The sequence below is a fragment of the Heptranchias perlo genome, unplaced genomic scaffold (genome assembly GCF_035084215.1).
Source record: "Heptranchias perlo isolate sHepPer1 unplaced genomic scaffold, sHepPer1.hap1 HAP1_SCAFFOLD_965, whole genome shotgun sequence".
Taxonomy (NCBI): domain Eukaryota; kingdom Metazoa; phylum Chordata; class Chondrichthyes; order Hexanchiformes; family Hexanchidae; genus Heptranchias; species Heptranchias perlo.
Genome location: NW_027140009.1, coordinates 5,001 through 12,500, shown reverse-complemented (window position 1 = coordinate 12,500; position 7,500 = coordinate 5,001).

Sequence of the window (7,500 nt, the reverse complement as noted above, 5' to 3'; positions counted from 1 at the left end):
ATGCGGTGCTGCCCGCCGGAGTGACAGCGAAAGGCTGCGCACCGCTTTCCGCCTGGTAACTCGGCGTCCGTGAGACCGACCGACTCCGCTTTAGCACCGGAGCTAGAGTGGGGCAAGGGGCACCGAAGGGTACCGGAACGATCACGTTCGCATACCGGGAAGTCGAGTGACGGGCCGCTGAAAGCGAGCAGGGTGCCACCGCTCGGGGCCCCGGTTTGTCCGTCCCACCCGGAGGCCCATATCTCCGGAAGGCACAGGCCGATTTCCTCCGGGTATGGCTCGTTGTGTGCGGCCGGACCAGGCGCAGCGGACGGTACCGAGCACTGGGAGGTGCGATGCTGCCCGCCGGAGTGACAGCGAAAGGCTGCGCACCGCTTTCCGCCTGCTAACTCGGCGTCCGTGAGACCGACCGACTCCGCTTTACCGCCGGAGCTAGAGTGGGGCAAGGGGCACGGTTGAGTACCGGAAGGATGACGTTCGCACACCGGGAAGTCGACTAGCGGGCCGCCGAAAGCGAGCTCGGGGCCCCGGTTTGTCCGTCCCACCCGGAGGCCCATATCTCCGGAAGGCACAGGCCGATTTCCACCGGGTATGGCTCGTTGTGTGCGGCCGGACCAGGCGCAGCGGACGGTACCGAGCACTCGGAGGTGCGGCGCTGCCCGCCGGAGTGACAGCGAAAGGCTGCGCACCGCTTCTCCGCCTGGTAACTCGGCGTCTGTGAGACCGACCGACTCCGCTTTACCGCCGGAGCTAGAGTGGGGCAAGGGGCACCGTTGGGTACCGGAACGATCACGTTCGCACACCGGGAAGTCGAGTGCCGGGCCGCTGAAAGCGAGTAGGGTGCCACCGCTCGGGGCCCCGGTTTGTCCGTCCCACCCGGAGGCCCATATCTCCGGAAGGCACAGGCCGATTTCCTCCGGGTATGGCTCGTTGTGTGCGGCCGGACCAGGCGCAGCGGACGGTACCGAGCACTCGGAGGTCCGGCGCTGCCCGCCGGAGGTACAGCGAAAGGCTGCAAACCACTTTCCGCCGCCACCCTCCGCGGGCGTGAGACCGACGGTCATCGGGTTTGGTTCCGCGGCTCGAGCAGGACGAGGGGCAGCGAACGGTACCGGAACGAACCCGGTCGCACACCGGGAAGTCGAGTGCCGGGTCTCGAAACGGAGCCGGGTCGGCCCAGTTTAAAACGGAGAAGAGAGTGCTGCCCTCTGCGGGTGAAAACCTGGAAGTACGTTGGTTAATGATTTCCAGTTCACCCCGCTTGGTCAGGCCCACTCGGAGGCGGATAACTCCGGAACGCCGAGGCCGATTTCCTGCGGGTATGGCTCGTTGCGTGCGGCAGGAGGCGGCGCAGCGTACGGTACCGAGCACTCGGAGGTGCGGTGCTGCCCGCCGGAGTGACAGCGAAAGGCTGCGCACCGCTTTCCGCCTGCTAACTCGGCGTCCGTGAGACCGACCGACTCCGCTTTAGCACCGGAGCTAGAGTGGGGCAAGGGGCACCGAAGGGTACCGGAACGATGACGTTCGCACACCGGGAAGTCGAGTGCCGGGCCGCCGAAAGCGAGCAGGGTGCCACCGCTCGGGGCCCCGGTTTGTCCGTCCCACCCGGAGGCCCATATCTCCGGAAGGCACAGGCCGATTTCCACCGGGTATGGCTCGTTGTGTGCGGCCGGACCAGGCGCAGCGGATGGTACCGAGCACTCGGAGGTCGGGCGCTGCCCGCCGGAGGTACAGCGAAAGGCTGCAAACCACTTTCCGCCGCCTCCCTCCGCGGGCGTGAGACCGACGGTCGTCGGGTTTGTTTCCCCGGCTAGAGCAGGACGAGGGGCAGCGAACGGTACCGGAACGAACCCGGTCGCACACCGGGAAGTCGACTAGCGGGCCGCCGAAAGCGAGCACGGGGCCCCGGTTTGTCCGTCCCACCCGGAGGCCCATATCTCTGGAAGGCACAGGCCGATTTCCACCGGGTATGGCTCGTTGTGTGCGGCAGGACCAGGCGCAGCGGACGGTACCGAGCACTCGGAGGTCGGGCGCTGCCCGCCGGAGGTACAGCGAAAGGCTGCAAACCACTTTCCGCCGCCTCCCTCCGCGGGCGTGAGACCGACGGTCGTCGGGTTTGGTTCCGCGGCTAGAGCAGGACGAGGGGCAGCGAACGGTACCGGAACGAACCCGGTCGCACACCGGGAAGTCGAGTGCCGGGTCTCGAAACGGAGCCGGGTCGGCCCAGTTTAAAACGGAGAAGAGAGTGCTGCCCTCTGCGGGTGAAAACCTGGAAGTACGTTGGTTAATGATTTCCAGTTCACCCCGCTTGGTCAGGCCCACTCGGAGGCGGATAACTCCGGAACGCCGAGGCCGATTTCCTCCGGGTCTGGCTCGTTGCGTGCGGCAGGAGGCGGCGCAGCGTACGGTACCGAGCACTCGGAGATGCGGTGCAGCCCGCCGGAGTGACAGCGAAAGGCTGCGCACCGCTTTCCGCCTGGTAACTCGGCGTCCGTGAGACCGACCGACTCCGCTTTAGCACCGGAGCTAGAGTGGGGCAAGGGGCACGGTTGGGTACCGGAAGGATGACGTTCGCACACCGGGAAGTCGAGTGCCGGGCCGCCGAAAGCGAGCACGGGGTCCCGGTTTGTCCGTCCCACCCGGAGGCCCATATCTCCGGAAGGCACAGGCCGATTTCCTCCGGGTATGGCTCGTTGCGTGCGGCCGGACCAGGCGCAGCGGACGGTACCGAGCACTCGGAGGTCGGGCGCTGCCCGCCGGAGGTACAGCGAAAGGCTGCAAACCACTTTCCGCCGCCTCCCTCCGCGGGCGTGAGACCGACGGTCGTCGGGTTTGTTTCCGCGGCTAGAGCAGGACGAGGGGCAGCGAACGGTACCGGAAGGAACCCGGTCGCACACCGGGAAGTCGACTAGCGGGCCGCCGAAAGCGAGCACGGGGCCCCGGTTTGTCCGTCCCACCCGGAGGCCCATATCTCTGGAAGGCACAGGCCGATTTCCACCGGGTATGGCTCGTTGTGTGCGGCAGGACCAGGCGCAGCGGACGGTACCGAGCACTCGGAGGTCGGGCGCTGCCCGCCGGAGGTACAGCGAAAGGCTGCAAACCACTTTCCGCCACCTCCCTCCGCGGGCGTGAGACCGACGGTCGTCGGGTTTGTCTCCGCGGCTAGAGCAGGACGAGGGGCAGCGAACGGTACCGGAACGAACCCGGTCGCACACCGGGAAGTCGACCAGCGGGCCGCCGAAAGCGTGCTCGGGTCCCCGGTTTGTCTGTCCCACCCGGAGGCTGATATCTGAGGAAGTCCGAGGCCGATTTCCTCCGGCTAACTCGGCGGGCAATGTGTCCCCCCCCCCACCATCTTCGGCTGATTACCGTGGCTGGACCGGATCAAGGAGCAACGGAACCGTGCCAGAACGACGTCGGTCGGACGGCGTGAACTGATAGTGCCGAGGCCGGAAACCGAGCCGGAAATGTGCACCGATTTATTGGTCCCACTCGCAGGCCCATATCTCCGGAAGGCCGAGGCCGATTTCCTCCGGGTATGGTTCGCTGCGTGCAGCCGGAAGGGGAGCAGCGGACGGCACTGAGCAGCCGGAGGTGCGGCGCTGCCCGCCGGAGCTGCAAGCGAAAGGCTGCGCACCGCTTTCCGCTGGCTAACTCGGCGGCCGTCAGGCCGACCGACTCCGCTTCAGCACGGGAGCTGGAGTCGGGCAAGGGGCACCGAAGGGTACCGGAAGGATCACGTTCGGACACCGGGAAGTCGAGTGCCGGGCCGCCGAAAGCGAGCTCGGGGCCCCGGTTTGTCCGTCCCACCCGGAGGCCCATATCTCGAGAAGGCACAGGCCGATTTCCTCCGGGTTTGGCTCGCTGCGTGCGGCCGGACGAGGCGCAGCGAACGGTACCGAGCACTCGGAGGTGCGGCGCTGCCCGCCGGAGGTACAGCGAAAGGCTGCAAACCGCTTTCCGCCTCCTCTCCCCTCGGGCGTGAGACCGACGGTCGTCTGGTTTGCTTCCGCGGCAAGAGCAGGACGAGGGGCACCGAGCGGTACCAGAACGAACCCGGTCGCACACCGGGATGTGGAGTGCCCGGCCCAAACCCGCTACCCCCCCCCCCCCCCCCAACACCCGAAAGCGAGCCCCGGTTTGTGGATTAAAAGTGAAGCGGCAAAGATTTGTAAAACAGCGTGAAATGATGAACCAGAAGCCCAAAGTAATGGTGGGAATAAAAGTTCCAAAATGTGAAATGGTGAACCAGAAGTTGTGTGAACTGTTTAACCCAAAGTGGCAAAAATGGATTAAAAGGGGTGAAATGATCGACCGCAAAGCAGGGCAAGCATTAAACAAAAGCAGCAGCATTTTTTAAAAAGGGACAAATGGTTTACCAGAATCCCAAAAGAATGCTCAGAGACTTAAGTCCCAAAGGGGAAATGGTTAACCAGTAGCTGGGTGAACTGCTTAACCCAAAGTGGGAAAAAGGATAAAAAAGGGGTGAACTGATCAACCAGAAGTCGACAACAATGTGCGGCGATTAAGTCTGAAAGAGGGAAAGGTTGACCGGAAAGCAGGGAAATGATTAAACAAAAGCAGAAAAATTCAGTAAAAAGGGGCAAGTGGTGAACCAGAAGTTGGGTGAACTGCTTAACCAAAAGTGGGAAAGAGGATTAAAAGGGGAGAAATGTTGAACCAGATGTCGAAAACAATGCGCGGCGATGAAGTCTGAAAGAGGAAAAGGTTGACCGCAAAGCAGGGAAAGGATTAAACAGAAGCAGCAATATCTTTTAAAAAGGGACAAATGGTGAACCAGAATCCCAAAAGAATGCTCAGAGACTTAAGTCCCAAAGGGGCAAATGGTTAACCAGAAGCTGGGTGAACTGTTTAACCAAAAGTGGGAAAAAGGATTAAAATGTTGTGAAATGATTAACCAGAAGGCGAAAGCAAAGTGCGGCGGCGAAGTCCTAAAGGGGAAAAGGTTGACCATAAAGCAGGGAAATGATTAAACAAAAGCGGAAAAATTCAGTAAGAAGGGGCAAATGGTTAACCAGAAGTTGGGTGAACTGCTTAACCAAAAGTGGGAAAAAGGATTAAAAGGGGAGAAATGTTTAACCAGATGTCGAAAACAATGCGCGGCGATGAAGTCTGAAAGAGGAATAGGTCGACCGCAAAGCAGGGAAATGATTAAACAAAAGCAGAAAAATTCAGTAAAAAGGGGCAAATGGTGAACCAGAAGCTGGGTGAACTGCTTAACCAAAAGTGGGAAAAAGGATTAAAAGGGGAGAAATGTTGAACCAGATGTCGAAAACAAGGTGCGGCGATGAAGTCTGAAAGAGGAATAGGTCGACCGCAAAGCAGGGAAAGGTTTAATCAAAAGCAGCAATATCTTTTAAAAAGGGACAAATGGTGAACCAGAATCACAAAAGAATGCTCAGAGACTTAAGTCCCAAAGGGGAAATGGTTAACCAGTAGCTGGGTGAACTGTCCAACCCAAAGTGGGAAAAAGGATTAAAAGGGGTGAAATGATTAACCAGGAGGCTAAAGCAATGTGCCGCGGTGAAGTCCTAAAGGGGAAAAGGTTGACCAGAAAGCAGGGAAAGCATTAAACAAAAGCGGCAACATTTTTAAAAAGTGGCAAATGGTTAACCAGAATCCCAAAAGAATGCTCAGAGACTTAAGTCCCAAAGGGGAAATGGTGAACCAGAAGCTGGGTGAACTGGTGAACCAAAAGTGGGAAAAAGGATTAAAAGGGGAGAAATGATTAACCAGGAGGCTGAAGCAATGTGCCGCGGTGAAGTCCTAAAGGGTAAAAGGTTGACAAGAAAGCAGGGAAATGATTAAACCAAAGCGGAAAAATTCAGTATAATGGGGCAAATGGTTAACCAGAAGCTGGGTGAAATGGTTAACCAAAAGTGGCAAAAAAAGATTTAAAGGGGAAAAATGATTAACCAGAAGTCGACAACAATGCTCGGCGATGAAGTCTGAAAGGGGAAAAGGTTGACCAGAAAGCAGGGAAACGATTAAACAAAAGCGGCAACATTTTTTAAAAAGTGGCAAATGGTTAACCAGAATCCCAAAAGAATGCTCAGAGACTAAGTCCCAAAGGGGAAATGGTTAACCAGAAGCTGGGGGAAATGGTTAACCAAAAGTTGCAAAAATGATTAAAAGGGGTGAAATGATTAACCAGGAGGCTGAAGCAATGTGCCGCGGTGAAGTCCTAAAGGGGAAAAGGTTGACCACAAAGCAGGGAAAGCATTAAACAAAAGCGGCAACATTTTTTAAAAATTGGCAAATGATTAACCAGAATCCCAAAAGAATGCTCAGAGACTAAGTCCCAAAGGGGAAATGGTTAACCAGAAGCAGGGGGAAATGGTTAACCAAAAGTTGCAAAAATGATTAAAAGGGGTGAAATGATTAACCAGGAGGCTGAAGCAATGTGCCGCGGTGAAGTCCTAAAGGGGAAAAGGTTGACCACAAAGCAGGGAAAGCATTAAACAAAAGCGGCAACATTTTTAAAAAAGTGGCAAATGATTAACCAGAATCCCAAAAGAATGCTCAGAGACTAAGTCCCAAAGGGGAAATGGTTAACCAGAAGCTGGGGGAAATGGTTAACCAAAAGTTGCAAAAATGATTAAAAGGGGTGAAATGATTAACCAGGAGGCTAAAGCAATGTGCCGCGGTGAAGTCTGAAAGAGGGAAAGGTTGACCAGAAAGCATTAAACAAAAGTGGCAACATTTTAAAATAATTGGCAAATGGTTAACCAGAATCCCAAAAGAATGCTCAGAGACTAAGTCCCAAAGGGGAAATGGTTAACCAGAAGCTGGGGGAAATGGTTAACCAAAAGTTGCAAAAATGATTAAAAGGGGTGAAATGATTAACCAGGAGGCTAAAGCAATGTGCCGCGGTGAAGTCCTAAAGGGGAAAAGGTTGACCAGAAAGCAGGGAAAGCATTAAACAAAAGCGGCAACATTTTTTAAAAAGTGGCAAATGGTTAACCAGAATCCCAAAAGAATGCTCAGAGACCAAGTCCCAAAGGGGAAATGGTTAACCAGAAGCTGGGGGAAATGGTTAACCAAAAGTTGCAAAAATGATTAAAAGGGGTGAAATGATTAACCAGGAGGCTGAAGCAATGTGCCGCGGTGAAGTCTGAAAGAGGGAAAGGTTGACCAGAAAGCATTAAACAAAAGTGGCAACATTTTTTAAAAATTGGCAAATGGTTAACCAGAATCCCAAAAGAATGCTCACAGACTAAGTCCCAAAGGGGAAATGGTTAACCAGAAGCTGGGTGAAATGGTTAACCAAAAGTTACAAAAATGATTAAAAGGGGTGAAATGATCAACCAGAAGTCGAAAACAATGTGCGGCGATGAAGTCCTAAGGTGGAAAAGTTACCCAGAAGGCAGGGAAATGATCAAACGAAAGCAGCCAAAAAATTATTAAAAGAGGGGAACTGATGAACCAAAAGATGAGAAACGGCCCGCAGAGACTAAGTCCAAAACGGGAACTGGTGAA